The 13,227-nt window shown below is 44.4% G+C and overlaps 1 protein-coding gene across 1 annotated transcript in view; it reads right to left on the bottom strand.

The window, feature by feature from the left end:
• Nucleotides 1–4,330, bottom strand: part of LOC122938744 (uncharacterized threonine-rich GPI-anchored glycoprotein PJ4664.02-like) — a 34,142-nt gene extending 29,812 nt beyond the window's left edge. Inside the window, exon 1 of the mRNA XM_044294475.1 lies at nt 4,292–4,330. The gene's annotated coding sequence lies outside the window, so the exon portion shown is untranslated. The remainder of the gene's footprint in view (nt 1–4,291) is intronic.
• Nucleotides 4,331–13,227: the final 8,897 nt, after the last annotated feature.

Below are 13,227 nucleotides of genomic sequence, written 5' to 3'. Positions count from 1 at the left end.
CCCCAAAAAATTAAAAGTTTCAATAAAAAATAAACAAAGACGTCATTTTCCCCAAATAAAGTTAAAAAAAATTGGTAAAAAATAGGGAAATTATTAGGTATCACCGCGTCTGTATATACCGGCTCTATAAACAATAAAAAATATCAAAACTGTGCTAAATAAACAATTTTTTGTCACCTTACATCACAAAAAGTACAACCGTAAGCGATCAAAAAGGCGGATGCCCACCAAATTAGTACCAATCTAACCGTCACCTCATCCCGCAAAAAATGAGACCCTACCTAAGTCAATCTCCCAAAAAATAAAAAAAACTATGGCTCAGACTATGGAGACACTAAAACATCATTTTTTGGGGTTTTAAAAAAGCTATTGTGTAAAACTTAAGTAAATTTAAAAAAGTATACATATTAGGTATCGCCATGTCCGTAAAAACCTGCTCTATAAAAATATCACATGACCTAATCCCTCAGGTGAAAAACTGTGTAAAAAAAGCTATTTTTTGTCCCCTTACATCACAAAAAGTTTAAAAGCAAGCAATCAAAAAGTCTTACGCACCCAAAAATAGTGCCAATCAAACCGTCATCTTATCCCGCAAAAATCATACCCTACCCAAGTTAATCGCCCAAAAACTGAAAAAACTATGGCTCTCAGACATTGGAGACACTAAAACATGATTTTTTGTGTTTCAAAAATGAAATCATTGTGTAAAACTTACATAACTAAAAAAAAAGGTATACATATTAGGTATCGTCGCGTCCGTGACAACCTGCTCTATAAAAATACTACATAATCTAAACTGTAAGATGAATGTTGTAAATAACAAAAAATAAAAACGGTGCCAAAACAGCTATTTCTTGTTACCTTGCCTCACAAAAAGTGTATTATAGAGCAACCAAAAATCATATGTACCCTAAACTAGTACTAACAAAACTTCCACCCTATCCCGTAGTTTCTAAAATGCGGTCACTTTTTTGGAGTTTCTACTCTAGGGGTGCATCAGGGGGGCTTCAAATGGGACATGGTGTAAAAAACAAACAGTCCAGCAAAATCTGCCTTCCAAAAACCACACGGCGCTCCTTTCCTTCTGCGCCCTGCCGTGTGCCCGTACAGCAGTTTACGACCACATATGGGGTGTTTCTGTAAACTACAGAATCAGGGCCATAAATATTGAGTTTTGTTTGGCTGTTAACCCTTGCTTTGTAACTGGAAAAAAAATATTAAAATGGAAAATCTGCCAAAAAAGTGAAATTGTATCTCTATTTTCCATTCATTCTTGTGGAACACCTAAAGGGTTAACGGCGTTTTTAAAATCAGTTTTGAATACCTTGAGGGGGTAGTTTTTAGAGTGGGGTCATTTTTGCATGGCTTCTATTATGTAAGGCCTCATGCACACGACCGTTGTGTGCATCCGTGGCCGTTGTGCCGTTTTCAGTTTTTTTTCGCGGACCCATTGACTTTCAATGGGTCCGTGGAAAAATCGGAAAATGCACCGTTTTGCAGCCGAGGCCGTGATCCGTGTATCCTGTCCGTCAAAAAAATATGACCTGTCCTATTTTTTTGACGGACAACGGTTCACGGACCCATTCAAGTCAATGGGTCCGTGAAAGAACACGGATGCACACAAGATTGGCATCCGTGTCCGTGATCCGTGGCCGTAGGTTGCTTTCATACAGACGGATCCGAAGATCCGTCTGCATAAAAGCTTTTTCTGATCTAAGTTTTCACTTCGTGAAAACTCATTTCCGACAGTATATTCTAACACAGAAGCGTTCCCATGGTGATGGGGACGCTTCTAGTTAGAATACACTGCAAACTTTGTACAAGACTGCCCCCTGCTGCCTGGCAGCACCCGATCTCTTACAGGGGGATATAATAGCACAATTAACCCCTTCAGGTGCGGCACCTAAAGGGGTTAATTGTACTATCATATTCCCCTGTAAGAGATCAGGGCTGCCAGGCAGCAGGGGGCAGACCCCCCCCCCTCCCCAGTTTGAATATCGTTGGTGGCACAGTGTGCCCCCACCATCGCCCCCCCTCCCTCCCTCTATTGTATTAAATCGTTGGTGGCACAGTGTGCCAACCACCATCGGCCCCCCTCCCTCCCTCTATTGTATTAAATCGTTGGTGGCACAGTGTGCCAACCACCATCGCCCCCCCCCCTCCCTCTATAGCAGTAACATTGGTGGCAGTGTGCGGTCTCCCATTTCCCCCCCCCCCCCATCATTGGTGGCAGCGGAGTTCCGATCGGAGTCCCAGTTTAATAGCTGGGGCTCCGATCGGTAACCATGGCAACCAGGAAGCTACTGCAGCCCTGGTTGCCATGGTTACTTAGCAATAGTACAACAGTAGAAGATTCATACTTACCTGCTTGCTGCTGCGATGTCTGTGAACGGCCGGGAGCTCCTCCTACTGGTAAGTGACAGTTCTTTAGCAATGCGCCGCACAGACCTTTCACTTACCAGTAGGAGGAGCTCCCGGCCGGACACAGACATCGCAGCAGCAAGCAGGTAACTATGAGTCTTCTACTGTTGTACTCCGCTGCCACCAATGATGGGGGGGGGGGGGAATGGGAGACCGCACACTGCCACCAATGTTACTGCTATAGAGGGAGGGGGGGGGGGGCGATGGTGGTTGGCACACTGTGCCACCAACGATTTAATACAATAGAGGGAGGGAGGGGGGCCGATGGTGGTTGGCACACTGTGCCACCAACGATTTAATACAATAGAGGGAGGGAGGGGGGGGCGATGGTGGGGGCACACTGTGCCACCAACGATTTATTACAATAGAGGGAGGGAGGGGGGGGCCCGATGGGGGGCGCACACTGTGCCACCAACGATATTCAAACTGGGGAGGGGGGGGGGGCTGCCCCCTGCTGCCTGGCAGCCCTGATCTCTTACAGGGGAATATGATAGTACAATTAACCCCTTTAGGTGCCGCACCTAAAGGGGTTAATTGTGCTATCATATCCCCCAGTAAGAGATCGGGTGCTGCCAGGCAGCAGGGGGCAGTCTTGTACAAAGTTTGTAGTGTATTCTAACCTGAAGCGTCCCCATCACCATGGGAACGCCTCTGTGTTAGAATATACTGTCGGATCTGAGGTTCACGAAGTAGCTCATATCCGACAGTATATTCTAACATAGAGGCGTTCCCATGGTGATGGGGACGCTTCAAGTTAAAATATACCATCGGATTGGAGAAAACTCCAATCCGATGGTATAAAAGAACTCCAGACTTTACATTGAAAGTCAATGGGGACGGATCCGTTTGAAATGGCACCATATTGTGTCAACATCAAACGGATCCGTCCCCATTGACTTGCATTGTAATTCAGGACGGATCCGTTTGGCTCCGCACGGCCAGGCGGACACCAAAACGACTTTTTTTTCATGTCCGTGGATCCTCCAAAAATCAAGGAAGACCCACGGACGAAAAAACGGTCACGGATCACGGACCCACGGACCCCGTTTTTGCGGACCGTGAAAAAAAACGGTCGTGTGCATGAGGCCTAAGCCTCACAAAGTGACTTCAGACCTGAACTGGTCCTTAAAAAGTTGGTTTTTGAAAATTTCTGAGAAATTTCAATATTTACTTCTAAACATCTAAGCCTTGTAACGTCCCCAAAAAATAAAACGTCATTCCCAAAACATCCTAACATGAAGTAGACATATGGGGAATGTAAAGTAATAACTATTTTTGTAGGTATTACTATGTATTGTAGAAGTAGAGAAATTGAAACTTGGAAATTTGCTAATTTTTCCAAATTCTTGGCAAATTTGGTAATTTTTTTTATAAATAAAAGTGTTTTTTTTTTACTCCATTTTACCAGTGCCATGAAGTACAATATGTGCCGAAAAAACAATCTCAGAACGGCCTGGATAAGTAAAAGCGTTTTTAAGTTATCACCACTTAAAGTGACACTGGTCAGATTTGCAAAAAATGGCCAAGTCCTTAAGGTGAAATAGGGCTGTGTCCTTAAGGGGTGTGGGGATCCGCTCTGGTAGGCAGTGTATACATTATACAGATTCCATGTAGGGTTTGTGGGGATCCGCTCTGGTAGGCAGTGGTAGCGAGTGCAGTATAGAGGCAACACAGAATGGTCTTGGTGTAAAACACGATGCTTTGTTTATTCACACGGTGCACATTTGTGAAAGACGGTGCAGGTCATAGGGAGGGTGGTCACACACAACAGCAAAACAAGTTCAAACACAGCAAGTCCCTGCTGCAGGCTACTTGAGGCCTGTTTCAGTCACATAAAGCAAAGTCTATTGAAAGCCAGGAGTAATGTCACCTTTTTCTCCTTCGTGAAGTAAGTCCATGGGTCTTGCTTCTAGCCACAGGACACGGATCCCTCCTGGCTTCAGCTGCAGGATCCTGCACAGTCCTCCACAGGCTTCAGCACACAGCCCAGCTCACCTCCACTTCTCACTCTCACAGCCAGAGAACACAGAAGCTTCACATTGCACACCACACCCTTGTTGCTGGTCAGGTTTTAACCCTTCCCTGCAAAACCTGGCCTGGACCGTGGGGAGACAGGCACCCGCCCGCATATCTGCCTGCTCCCAATAAGAGCCGGCCCGGATCCGCTGTTAACAGCATAACTGCTGCAAAACGCACTTTTCTGGCTCTTACTCCACCGGGACCAGGACCCCCGGTGGCACGTACCTCCCGTCTACTACCACCACAGGTACTCTCCTACAGGGGTTAAATTAAAATGTTGGTGGGGAAAACACACAGAAAAACGCATGTAATCCGCATCATGTGCACTCACCCCTAAAAGTAGCCTCCAATCCGGTCAGTTTTCATGGTGCACTTCAGGGTCTCATGACTACGATGGCAGTCACAGTCTCAGATTGGGGCGCCAGCGAAACCAGTGCTGTTTTTTTATGACTAACTAATAAAGTCAGATAGAAGTTCACCGTTTTTACACCATTTTCAGAAAACGCATCAGTTTTGTTAAAATTGTGTCCTAAAATGCAACTTATCTCACCTTCTAAAGGGATGGGACTGCTGAACTGAGAATCCTGTTCTCCTCCTGCTGATCGCACCCCCCCCACACACACATTACAATAAGATGCGCATCCACCTAATACAGATGTAGTGATGTAGCAAACCTGACCAGAAAAGTGTCACGTTAACAGTTGCTACGTGTGTAGGTAAAAGACATTGTGAATGTGTTTAAGTATGTGCATGAATAACATGTATGTGGTTATATATGGTGACGGTGGAAGTGTACAGTATACACGGTATATGCAGTAAAATGAGTACACCCCGCACATTTTTGTAAATATTTTATTAGATCTTTTTATGGGACAACACTGAAGATATGATACAACGTAACGTAGTCAGTGTACGGCTTGTATAACAGTGTTAATTTGGCGTGCCCTAAAAATAACTCGACACACCGCCATTAATGTCTAAACCACTGGCAACAAAAGTGAGCACACCCCTAAGAGAAAATGGCCAAATTGTGCCCAAAGTGTCAATATTTTGTGTGGCCACCATTATTTTCCAGCACTGCCTTAACTCTGTACAGCTTCACAGGTTCCTCTGCAATCCTCTTCCCTCCTCCATGATGACATCATGGAGCTGGTGGATGTTAGAGACCTTCCGTTCGAGGATGCCCCACAGATACTCACTAGGGTTTAGGTCTGGAGACATTCTTGGCCAGTCCAGCTCCTTTACTCTCCGTTTCTTTAGCAAGGCAGTGGTTTTTCTTGGTGGTGTTTGGGGTCGTTATCATGTTGGAATACTGCCCTGAGGCCCAGTTTTCCGAAGGGAGGGGATCATGCTCTGCTTCAGTATGTCACAGGACATGTTGGCTTTCATGGTTCCCACAATGAACTGTAGCTCCCCACAGCCTGCAGCCCCAAACCATGACATGCTCCATGCTTGACTGTAGACAGGACACACTGGTCTTTTTGCTCCTTACCTGGTTGTCGCCACACACGCCTGACACCATCTGAACCAGATAAGTTTATCTTGGTCTCATCAAACCACAGGACACGGTTCCAGTAATCCATGTCCTTAGTCTGCTTGTCTTCAGCAAACTGTTTGCAGACTTTCTTGTGTATCCTATTTAGAAGAGGTTTCCTTCTGGGAAGTATGATTTTATATATATATATATATGTATACAGTGGATATAAAAAGTCTACACACCCCTGTTAAAGTGTCAGGTTTCTGTGCTGTAAAAAAATGAGACAAAGATAAATCATTTCAGAACTTTTTCCACCTTTAATGTGACCTATAAACTGTACCACTCAATTGAAAAACAAACTGAAATCTTTTAGGTGGAGGGAAAAATAAATAATAATAATAATGTGGTTGCATAAGTGTACACACCCTCTTATAACTGGGGATGTAGCTGTGTTCAGAATTAAGCAATCACATTCAGAATCCTGTTAGATAGGAGTCAGCAGACACCGGCCATCATGTAAAGTGCCTCTGATTAACCCCAAATAAAGTTCAGCTGCTCTAGTTGGTCTTTCCTGAAGTTTTCTTAGTCACATCCCACAGCAGATGGTCCACAGAGAGCTTCCAAGGCATCAGAGGGATCTCATTGTTAGAAGGTATCAGTCAGGAGAAGGGTACAAAAGAATTTCCAAGGCATTAGATATACCATGGAACACAGTGAACTGGACATCCCTCCAAAACTGATGAAAAGACGAGAAGAAAACTGGTCTGGGAGGCGACCAAGAGGCCGACAGCAACATTAAATGAGCTGGAGGAATATCTGGCAAGTCCTGGCTGTGTGGTCCATGTGACAACAATCTCCCGTATTCTTCATATGTCTGGGCTATGGGGTAGAGCGGCAAGACGAAAGCCTTTTCTTATGAAGAAAAACATCCAAGCCGGGCGACATTCTGCAAGAACACATCTGAAGTCTCCCAAAAGCATGTGGGAAAAGGTGTTATGGTCTGATGAAACCAAGGTTTAACTTTTGGGCCATAATTCCAAAAGATGTTTGGCGCAAAAACAACACTGCCCATCACCAAAAGAACCCCATCCCCACAGTGAAGCATGGTGGGGGGCGCATCATGCCAAGGGGCTGTTCTTCTTCAGCTGGAACTGGGGCCTTAGTTAAAGGATAACTGTCACACTTAGACCCTAATTTCAATGTTCACATATGTAGTTACTAATACCATGATATTCCAGAATCAGTTACTATTAGACTGACTTACCCCATATTTAATAAGATTCAGCCCTTAGCAACCAGTCTGCATAAAACTGCAATCTCACTATTCAGTTAAGATGGCCGCCACTGCCCTCCCCCTGAGGCTAATCCCGCCTGCCCTCACTAGCCAGTAACAATAGCCCCCCAAAAGTGTCAGTAACCAGAGCCCTCCCCCCTAAAGGGTTAATCTCCTGCAGCACAAAGGGGTCCTCTTACCACATGTTGCTGTCATTTATACACTGAGCAGACGGCAGATCTCCCTTCTCTGGTCTGCGCTGCTCCAACTCTGCATTCTCCAGCTCTGCTGAGTGAGGGAGCGTCTGCCAAGTGCAGGGACAGGGAGAAGTGCACACAGCCCAGGCACTGTTATCAGCTGCTGGGGAGGACCTGGCTCTAATCATTTACTTACAGTCCCTGGCTGTCAGTAATGTGACCTTGCAGGCTGCCTGCTCCGTCCTTCAACATATAGACGGACCCTGCATAGCAACCCTATTTTAAGCACAGGTAAAAGCAGGCAGTACAGGGGACAAAATTGTGAAAATAAGGGGTAATTGAATACACAGTGAAAAGTTGAAATAGGGCCACCAAGGAGATATTAATCACCACAATCCAATACCCCCCCAAAAAAATACAACAGTTATACTTTAAGCTAGAGGGAATTCTGAACAGTTCCAAATACCAGTCAATATTGGCCCAAAACCTTCAGGCTTCTGCTAGAAAGCTGGACATGAAGAGGAACTTCATCTTTCACCATGACAACGACCCAAAGCAGACATCCAAATCAACCAAGGAAGGGCTTCACCAGAAGAAGATTACAGTTTTGGAATGGCCCAGCCAGAGCCCGGACCTGAATCCGATTGACAATCTGTGGGGTGATCTGAAGAGGGCTGTGCCCAGGAGATGCCCTCGCAATCTGACAGATTTGGAGGGTTTTTGCAAAGTAGAGTGGGCAAATCTTGCCAAGTCAAAATGTGCCATGCTGATAGACCCATACCCAAAAAGACTGAGCGCTGTAATAAAATAAAAAGGTTTCTTCCCTCCACCTGAGGCTACTTTCACACTAGCGCTTGATCGGATCCGTTCTGAACGGATCCGATCATATTAATGCAGACGGAGGCTCCGTTCAGTACGGATCCGTCTGCATTAATAACTTAGAAAATTTTCTAAGTGCGCAAGATGCCTGAGCGGATCCGTCCAGACTTTCAATGTAAAGTCAATGGGGGACGGATCCGCTTGAAGATTGAGCCATATGGTGACCTCTTCAAGCGGATCCGTTCCCATTGACTTACATTGTAAGTCTGGACGGATCCGCACGCCTCCGCACGGCCAGGCGGACAGCTGAACGCTGCAAGCAGCGTTCAGCTGTCCGCCTGTCCGTGCGGAGGTGAGCGGAGTGGTGGCTGAACGCCGCCAGACTGATGCAGTCCGAGCGGATCCGCGTCCATTCAGACTGCATCAGGGCTGGACGGAGGCGTTCGGGTCCGCTCGTGAGCCCCTTCAAACGGAGCTCACGAGCGGACCGACGAACGCTAGTGTGAAAGTAGCCTAAAAGATTTCAGTTTGTTTTTCAATTGCGTTGTACAGTTTATAGGTCACATTAAAGGTGGAAAAAGTTCTGAAATGATTTATCTTTGTCTAATTTTTTTACATCACAGAAACCTGACATTTTAACAGGGGCGTGTAGACTTTTTATATCCACTGTGTATATATATATATATATATACACATCAAAAGTAGGGCAGCACTCCTTTGCCAACTGTAAAGTGGGTGCCAGCGGCAACCCCTCGATTCTGGGTGGTGGACAAATTGCAAAAATCCACGGCACTCCTTAAAAGTGAAAAAAAATTGCTATTTATTCACACATGTCATACAGCAACGTTTCGGTTCTCTCTCAGAACCTTTTTCAAGCCTTGAAAAAGGTTCTGAGAGAGAACCGAAACGTTGCTGTATGACATGTGTGAATAAATAGCACATTTTTTCACTTTTAAGGAGTGCCGTGGATTTTTGCAATATCTGCACTTTATTGGCACAAGCACTTTATATCCAAAGATGCATGAGAATATATACCAAGATCACAATGGAGCGAATTTTTTTTGATTGGAGCGAATTTTTTTATTTTGATTTTGTATCAGCTGTCACTAATTGTAATCACTTGATTAATTGATGTTGTACACATGTATTGAAAAGTTGGATATGTATTTAGACGCCAGCATGTTGTTGGTCTGTGCACTTGGCTTGAGAAGGATCCCGGAAGGGGATTGAAACGTTGCCTATTTTTGTGTCACATGTGTGAATAAAGACACTTAGTTTTTTTTTACAAGAAGAGCGCTGCGTTGATTTTTCCTTGAATATACAAGCCTATGGTCAAAGGCGAGACGCTTGCACCTGATAACCTCTAAAGTGAGTGTTGCCGGATTTCATATACTATATATATATATACAGTATATATATCCAAAAAATAGCAGGGCAGCACTCCTCATTTCAAGTGATGCAGATGATTCAGGTACCAGCGTTATTCCCCTGGGTCCGGGGGTCACTTGGCTTGATAATGGCTCTGTGAGAGAGCTGAAACGTTGCCTGTATCAACATGTGTTGAATACATTTTTTAATTTTTCACTTTTTATCTAAGGAGTGCTGCGTTTCATTTATTTGGATTATATATATATATATATATGTATATTTTTTTTATATATATATATATATTATTAATTACACATTTATTTTATACCATACATTTTTTACAATTACAAAAAAAAATCTAAAATATATAAATTTTATTTAGCCTCCATTTCTGAAACGTTTTTGCCAGGATTTGAACTCACAACCTTCTACAACAGAGCCAAGAACCTTAACCACTACGCTATACAGCTACATGTTAACCTACAGTGAAATATGAAATGATACTTCTGCTGTATAGGAATACTTACTACATGACAAACTACTATGAGGTATTTCTGACACAGCTTATCATTCAGCTTTATAGCTTAGTGGTTAAGATCCTTGCCTCTAATGTAGAAGGCTGTGAGTTTAAATCCCGGCAGAAACTTTTCAGAAATAGAAGTTAAATTAGATTTAAATACCCTGGGTGTCCCCAAGCACTGACTTCATATATGGACATAGCTATATATGGAGTCAGAGCAGGGACTCCTAAGCCGCGGACTCACACTGGGAGATTCCCTCACTGTATAGCGATCTTCTGCATAGACCTTAGTGGGACCCGGCACCCTCCACTCTTCAGAGCATGGGGTGCCTGGTTTAGTGCTTGGTTTCTCCTATTGACTTCCATTGTGCTCGGGTGCTCTAAGCAGATGGCCTATCATGCACCTTATATACCCACCATGCTAGCTGTCATGTCCTGCTCTGACTATGCACGGAGGTCGGCCAGAATTGCAGCACGTGTTTAGTGTTCTGTTTAGGAGCCGTGCTGGATCCGCCTCCCATCAGGTGCACTAGGTGGGGTCCTTATTTTAAATGGCTCTCTATCCCAGTGCTCTGAGCGAGTTATAGAAATCATTCTGGCCTTGGAAGCAAGGAGGGAAGGTTGTCTGTTCCAGCTTAGAAAAGATAAGTGTGCTTTCAGTTTTTGTTGTTTGCTATCTTGGTTGTGTTGGTGTCATCTCTCCCATCCCAGGTTCTGTGCGAGCAGGCAGGCTGCTCCTATTCCCCTTTTTCACCATCTCAGGGAATCCAGGGTGTTTTAGCCCAGGCACGAGGACACTTCATTCCTACCATTAAGGTGTGTATGTGGGCTGAGCAGAGCAGGGAGAGAAGTCAGGGAGTTGCTAGGAGGTGACCCTTCCCCTGCTTCTCGCCTAGAGCCTGGTTTGCTGGTTTATCTGTATGTCTGAGATCCCGTCCGGCGTGACACTAGCTCAGCACACGTAACTTCCTTCATGAGCCTTATGCTGCTGATGTCAACATTAGGAAGTGGTCACAATAATAGAACTTGACTGTGAGGATCTATATTCGTGTTTATAAACAGATACATCTATATGTGTGTATGATTGTGCCGTGATGCTATTGTCTACTCACAGTATAGATCGTTGTATGATTTGAGCCAACATATTTTTTCTTATTATATCAGTACATTATAAATAATTTTTATTTACAGCATATGAGAACATTATGTACATTTGTATGATGTCTGCATTACTGTATCAGCTGAAGTCTAAGATAAAACCCATGGCATCGGTTTGAGTGCTGTGGCTCAGCATTATTTGTGTATGGTATATATAGCATACCAGGAGGATTTAACTATACAGTGAAAGTGTATACAGTATATACGGTGGCAAGGTGAAAGGTGGCCCCTCACTATTAGTTCCTGTGGTGGCCCCAATGTATCCCAGTCCAACACTGACCATGCCAGTGATTTCAATGTCACTCTACTGGTGCCCTACTGCCAAAGACTTGACGAGCACCGTATTGGAAGCTTACATGTCCCCTTCCTACTAGTGCTCCTTCAACAGCCCTCCATGATTTCAGTGACGCCCCATTACTATAGATGTGAATGACGCCCCATTACTATAGATGTGAATGACGCCCCATTACTATAGATGTGAATGACGCCCCATTACTATAGATGTGAATGTCGCCCCATTACTATAGATGTGAATGTCGCCCCATTACTATAGATGTGAATGTCGCCCCATTACTATAGATGTGAATGACGCCCCATTACTATAGATGTGAATGACGCCCCATTACTATAGATGTGAATGACGTCCCATTACTATAGATGTGAATGACGCCCCATTACTAGCGATGTGAATGACGCCCCATTACTATAGATGTGAATGACGTCCCATTACTATAGATGTGAATGACGCCCCATTACTATAGATGTGAATGACGCCCCATTACTAAAGATGTGAATGACGCCCCATTACTATAGATGTGAATGACGCCCCATTACTATAGATGTGAATGACGCCCCATTACTATAGATGTGAATGACGCCCCATTACTATAGATGTGAATGACGCCCCATTACTATAGATGTGAATGTCGCCCCATTACTATAGATGTGAATGTCGCCCCATTACTATAGATGTGAATGTCGCCCCATTACTATAGATGTGAATGACGCCCCATTACTATAGATGTGAATGACGCCCCATTACTATAGATGTGAATGACGCCCCATTACTATAGATGTGAATGACGCCCCATTACTATAGATGTGAATGACGCCCCATTACTATAGATGTGAATGACGCCCCATTACTATAGATGTGAATGACGCCCCATTACTATAGATGTGAATGACGCCCCATTACTATAGATGTGAATGACGCCCCATTACTATAGATGTGAATGACGCCCCATTACTATAGATGTGAATGACGCCCCATTACTATAGATGTGAATGACGCCCCATTACTATAGATGTGAATGACGCCCCATTACTATAGATGTGAATGACGCCCCATTACTATAGATGTGAATGACGCCCCATTACTATAGATGTGAATGACGCCCCATTACTATAGATGTGAATGACGCCCCATTACTATAGATGTGAATGACGCCCCATTACTATAGATGTGAATGACGCCCCATTACTATAGATGTGAATGACGCCCCATTACTATAGATGTGAATGACGCCCCATTACCCTCCCTCGCAACATCAACGGAAGAAGAGCCGGCACAGTTCAGAGACATCTCACAGGGTTTATATGTCTGTTCAGTGTACAGACCGGCTCCTGTCTGCTCTTAGGAAAGCTGGGTGGCATGATAGTCCCTATAGAGTCCCGATGACACCTAAGCCTAAAATGTTGGGGTAAGGGATGTGTCTCGGCTGGGCTTTGACCCCCGAGCCCTGGGCGTCCTGCATTCAGTATGGTTGTATATACGGTATACAGTTTTGAACAGCACCGCAATACTCTGGTATCATTTCTGAGGCTGACAATATGGTGGATGTAGGGGCTTTCATTAGACCACCCCCCATGCCATGACAACCCCTTAGGACCACATAATGCGATCCAGAGGTGTTCATCAGTTGTCACAGCAGCAGAGGATCTTATGGAGCTAAACGCCCGTTTTTACAAGGTG

The sequence above is a fragment of the Bufo gargarizans genome, chromosome 5, assembly GCF_014858855.1.
Source record: "Bufo gargarizans isolate SCDJY-AF-19 chromosome 5, ASM1485885v1, whole genome shotgun sequence".
NCBI lineage: Eukaryota > Metazoa > Chordata > Amphibia > Anura > Bufonidae > Bufo > Bufo gargarizans.
This window is presented reverse-complemented; position numbering and strand designations above follow the sequence as displayed.